We start from the raw sequence: 6,167 nt of genomic DNA, 5'->3' as shown, positions 1-6,167 counted from the left end.
GGATGCTTAGAGGGCTGCTCAGGCGGTGTGACTCTCTCAAATGACACCGCACACCAAGGTAACCGGCCTGCAGTCTGGTTCAGCTGGGACTGAGCAGGGGTGGTTCTATAGTGACTGCTCTTAGCCAGTAGGGAGCCTCCTGTCTTCCCCTCCCCCTGCTGCTCTTGCTGACAGAAGGGCAGCCAGCCAACTTGGACTGCTGAGAGAGGAGCAGAAGAAAGGAAGTGGAGCTGGCAAATGCACCAGTAGGAACTTGCCAGGCTTGGGGGACAGACCATGAAGGAGACCCCTTTACACAGGCTCTGAGATAGGCAGAGGCTAATGGGAAGCAGCAGAATGAGCTGCGGGGAGAAGGGAGCTCCAGGGTCCTCCTGTTCCTTCCTCTGCCAACAAGCTGTTGCCGGCTCTTGTGCTTTTATTGTGAGTCAAGCAATATTTGGTGTTTTTCATAAAGCCCAGCTCCTGGAGTCAAGTGATTTCATAAGATTTTCAGCTTTCATAAACAGAAATAACTAAAAATTAAAAAATAGGAAGTTTGTAGCCTTCATGACTGGCAGAAAACAATATCCTATCGGCTCAAACACCAGACGACAAATTAAAAGAGCCTCAAATGTATTAATTTAAAAATTCTTGGGATTTTATTAGACCTGATTTTTGGGACCTGATTCATGATTTTTGAGCACTTGGGGTTGGCAATCCTGAGGAAGAGTAGGGGGGCCAGAAATAGGTGTCTGCCACCCCACATATCACTCCAGCTGCTCAGCGGGCTTTCTGAGGGGGGAGAGGGGAATCACTGTGTATTTCTCACTGGTGAGAAATATCTGCATTGGAGCTATACGAAACTTGGCAGCTATATTTTTTCAATGTAAATTATCCACAAATCACACAGGGACAGGCCTTTAGCTCAGGAGGCTCTCCCCATGTTGCAGTGCCAGTGCTTGACTGTACATCTCTTACCGTGCCCCTGGGGCTTCTCCCTAGCAACAGGGCTCCTTTCTCTCTCTTTCTCATAGGCTCCCATTAAAATAATTTCAGAAGATGAGCCTAGAGTGCACACACTTACAAAGTTACCATTACACCTCTGCACAAAGCTTTCCCAGTGATGGTTGCTTATTGGGCTGTGTCTACCCTAGCATTTTTCAGGACATCATTGCACAGTTGCCTTGCCATCAGCACAGGACCACTTGTGGCTGTGCTAATATAGATAGGGCTCAGAGGAGATCTAGGTAATGTGGTATTGAAACGCCTCACTTAACCTTATCTACACCAACACTCTCACTGAACAAATATATATATTTTAATCTCAAAAAGATTTCCATTATAGTAATCATAGATGTAACAATAGTAGATTAAAAAGTTTTCATAGAAAAACATGATTATTAATTGAGGGTGTCCCTCAAATTATATCAATCAGAAAGATTTTAAATGGATTTTTGTATGCTTTTGTGTATTTCTTGAAGTACCCATTCTATTTTGTCTGCATCTCCATACAGTATAAATGTTTAACTTTCTAGGATTATGGCTATGAGGTAGTTTTAGACCTGATATTAGAAGGTACAACCCCATTGACTTGAAAGGCGAATATGTCGTCTTATTCCAGAGTTTGGTCTTAGAGGTTTGATATTTTTTATACTATCTTTGTTCTTTTTAATTATTCTGCAGTACTTTGTAGAATTAACTTAAGTCAAAGGAAAGAAAACAACTTTCTCACTTGTTTCATTTGCTGGATCTGGTAGTTAGGAAAATTGTCATGAATGAAAGATAATCAAGTGATTTAAATCTTCAGTGTTAAATATAATGATTCCCTTCTCACTGCCCTTCAGATTATATTCTTGAGACTGAAATGAAAAATACTTTCAAACAAACTTAACATAAGGAGTCAGATTTATGTCAAGCCCAGTAAAGTCAGTGAAGTAATAACAACAATACTTAGGCAGTGGAGAACTGTAGCGCGGTGTCCATGACAGCACTTTCTGGCTTTATTCCAAGCATCTACAAGCTCCACAGGGTTATTACTGATCTGGTGCAGCCAGGTTAATTGAGGGTGAATGCATGGCTGGTGCCAGCCCCGTGACCAGGCAGTGTCCCCTCCTGACCTCAAGTCCAATCTTCATAGGGAAGTAACACCAGGGATGAATTTGACCCAGGATTTCTAATTTTTAAATAATGTGTTTTCACTGTCAACATCTGAAAGTTTTTCAACAATGGGCTGAGGTATGGGATGATGTCGCTCATACAGAGGATCTAAGACACTATTATTCTTCCTTCTAAAAATAAATAAGAGATATTGAGTTTCATGGTGTTTTTTCAGTTGGATTTCTGTGTAGTGAAGTAAGTACAGAACAAAGCCGTTTCCTCTGTGCATGAAACTGAAATAACCAATGGGAGAAATCCTTGAAGACTTCACTTATTTGGTAACTTTTTTTTGTACAGCCACCTCAACACCCAATAGAATTCTGTCTTGGATTTCTTTGTCAGGCAAGTATTCACTATATTGGTCAATTTCTCCATGTAATTATCAGTTGCTTCACTGTAAACCATCATGCCTTATAAGCTTTTCATTTCAGTAGGTATCTCCTTTTACTGGCTACTACGTCACTTCATCTATTACAGAACATACCTTGTTTAACCAACAAGAAATATATTTACAATTACTTTCAGATACACTGCCTCATCTGTATTCACTTGTGAGCTCATTTCTTTCAAGGAAAACCAGCAGTCATTCATTATAATACTATAGACCGCTAATTAAACATTTCAGGGGTTTAATTTAATTTTCGTTTCCCCAATCCCATCACATGATCATCCCACTGGAGGCATACAAATATTTGGGGATAACTGTGTTTCTGAGCTGCTTTTGGCTACCAATCCAACCAGCAGTGATAGGTAGCTAGATCTGTTGCCAAAAGAAATTCAAATATTAATCCTCAACATAAAATTATATAAATCGCTTGATTTTTTCCCCCCACTCTATACCTCTCCTCCATTCTGATATTTTCCTTCTATATCATCACATTTTGGGGTAGCTTATCTCCTTTTTTGAGCCTTTTCTGGTCTCTGCTCCCTTCTGCTTTCCCCCTTCTCCACGATCTCACTGAGACCCTGTCTACACTTACCTCTGGGATTCGGGGGCAGTTGATGGAAGTTACGCAAGCTGCGCAAAACACTTGCGAAACTCCCGTCGACTTCTGGGCTCCTCTTCTGTGCACCATCTTCACTGCCACTTGTGAAGGTGGTCTTAGTAAGTCGATTTCTGGATCGACTGAGCGGGTCTTCACTGACCACTCAGTTGATCCAGAGAAATCGATCTGACGGTGATGACTTTGCTGCTGTCAGTGTAGCCATAGCCTTAGTCTTTATAAGGGAAGGCAGAGCTAAATGAGAGTGAAACTGATGTCCCTGCTCAGCAAACTGAACTTCTCTTGTCCTGCCCTTTCCTGCAGGTTGCATTGCTGCAGGTGAGCCACTGTGAGAGGCAGTGTCTGCAGCGTCTTACCCATATCCCAGCCTCAAGAGGCATTCACCTCCCCCACCCCATCCACCCTCAGTGCTCCCATGTTGAACTGCTCAAAGTGGCTTGCCAGAAGTACTTGGGAGCAGGGAAGGTACATCTCTAAAGCTGCTGCTTTTCCTTGGGCACAATCAGGTCAGCAATTTGCTGCAGAGGTGAGCACTGACAAAGCTTGTGGCCTCTGATCAGCAAGGACTCCAAGTCTCCGCTTTCCTTCAGCGGGACTGTCTCACATGGAGGGAAGTGAATTAGAATGGCTAGTGTAAAACCTACAAACTAAAAGGAGATATACAAAAACTGATTGTTCAACTTATTTATTAGAAATAAACGTTGAGTTTTTCCATGATTATAAATGATTCTTATGTCTCTTAACGAGTCCTTTCATTTTATAGTTTCCAGCAAGTGGTCTTAGTCTAATACTGGTTATGGTAAAGGAAGGGGTGGGATCCACAAAGGGTCTTAGGTGTTGCAACATTGAACATCACAGGACCTAAGTTTGGGGCACCTAGAAATCTACAGGGACAACACTGCAATCCACAGTGCCGAGTTAGATCCCTATACAATGAATGGGGAGAGAGAGGCACCTTAGTATGTGATCCACAAAGCCACATGCTAGGTGGGAACCCATGTAAGCTAGCTGGTGAGAAATGCCAGTGAAAGGTGTGTGTGGTAAGATCTGCTTCTCTCGTGGAGATAGGAGCCTAAGTCTGACTGCAGGGAGGCAGCTATCTCTGCTTAGTGGCCTGTGAAAGTTCAGCCCCACAACTGACTACAGTAGAGAGGTAATCAATAGAAAGGGGACCCCATAGTGCACAACAGAGACAACACACTGCTCTTTCAGTAATAACCACTTCTATTAGCCAACCATACCACAATACACACACTGCAATCTGGTAGAGAAGGAGAAAAATAAAAAATGTCTAGCATTTGCATTACTCACACCATTCTTTGTGGAGGAACCCAAAATATCAGTCATCATCTTCATTGTCATAGTCATCACAAGTGGGTATCATCATGGTGTCTCCCAAGGCACACAAGCTGGAATACAGCTTTTATAATGTGTTTTGCTGATGCCCATTTTGCCTAATACATATTCAGTAGGGGTTTCAGCCCCACTTCCTTATCTGTATTTCCTCATTTACTAATGCTAGGATGCCCTTCTCTCATAGATTACTGAGTCTTTACTTCAACATATATGTCAAATAGTTACCAGGGCATTCTTGTGGTTGGACATCTGTTGATGAGCCTAACTTAAAATATCTAAAGCTGGTATACACTGGCATCTTGTGGTTACCTATCAGCAGTTTAGCAGCACATACTTAAAACATCTCTAGTTTGTGACCTCCTGTAATACAGGGGCATTTGCATTACTGCTTTAATCCATATCTATACCTATTTTATCATATGCCCATATTGCCATAGCAACATAACTGGCTGCAGAGAGACTTTCTGTTTTAAAGTGTTTGTCTTTAATTTAAAAAAAAAAGTAACTCTACAAAGATAAATATTTCTTTACATTAATTTGCTAAAAAGAAGGCAGCCCCAAAAATTCACTTTTAAAAGGCAGATGACCTCTTGAGATTTATTCAAAATGGAGTTAGCCCCAAGAATTCTATTTGCAAAGTGAGGGCAAAAAGTCTAAGGTAGTAACTCAGAGTTCCATTATTGGCCCTTGGAGATATTTGCTGTTAGCAGTCACATATCGGCAGCATGCCATTGTAGGCATTTTCATCGTACCATCCCCTCTATAAATTTAGCAAGTTCAGTCTTGAAGCCAGTTAGGTTTTTTGCTCCCATTGGAAGTCTGTTCCAAAACTTCACTTCTCTGATGGTTAGAAACCTTCACCTAATTTCAAGACTAAACTTCCTGATGGCCAGTTTATATCCATTTGTTCTTGTGTCCATATTGGCGCTTAACTTAAATAGCTCCTCTCCCTCCCTGGTATTTATTCCTTTGGTGTATTTATAGAGAGCAATCATATCTCCCCTCAGTCTTCGTTTGGTTGGGCTAAACAAGCCAAGCTCTTCGAGTCCCCTCTCATAAGGTAGGCTTTCCATTCCTCTGATCATCCTAGTAGACCTTCTCTGCACCTGTTCTAGTTTGAGTTCATCTTTCAAACATGGGATACCAGAATTAAACACAGTATTCCAGATAAGGTCTCACCAGTGTCTTATAACCTGGTACTAACACTTCCCTGTCTCTACTAGAAATACCTTGCCTGATGCATCATACGATTGCATTAGCCTTTTTCACAGCCACATCAGATTGGCAGCGCCTAGTCATCCTGTGATCAACCAATACACCCAAGTTTTTCTCTTCCTCTGTTGCTTCCAATTGATAAGTCCCCAGCGTATAGCAAAAATTCTTGTTGTTAGTACCTAAGTTTATGACCTTGTACTTTGCACTATTAAATTTCATCCCATTTCTATTACTCCAGTTTTGAAGGTCATCCAGATCTTTTTGTATGAAATCCCAGGCCTCCTTTGTATTGGCAATACCTCCCAACTTTGTGTCATCTGCAAATTTTATTAGCACATTCTCACTTTTTATGCCAAGGTCATTAATAAAAATGTTAAATAAGATTGGTCCCAAGACTGATCCTTGAGGAACTCCACTAGTATCCTCCCTCCAGCCTGACAGTATGACATGTTGTCT

General features: G+C 41.6%; 1 protein-coding gene across 1 annotated transcript in view; it reads left to right on the top strand.

Annotated features, from left to right (window-relative positions):
* The window catches only part of ABCD2 (ATP binding cassette subfamily D member 2), a 100,482-nt gene that overhangs the window by 28,633 nt on the left and 65,682 nt on the right, over nt 1-6,167 (top strand). The gene's annotated exons all lie outside the window — the stretch shown is intronic.

This window comes from Emydura macquarii, unplaced genomic scaffold (assembly GCF_026122565.2).
Source record: "Emydura macquarii macquarii isolate MOO-44397 ecotype Brisbane River unplaced genomic scaffold, CSIRO-AGI_Emac_v2 contig_2636, whole genome shotgun sequence".
Lineage (NCBI taxonomy): Eukaryota > Metazoa > Chordata > Testudines > Chelidae > Emydura > Emydura macquarii.
Note: the sequence above shows the minus strand (reverse complement) of the source record. Positions and strands in the feature narration are given on the sequence as shown.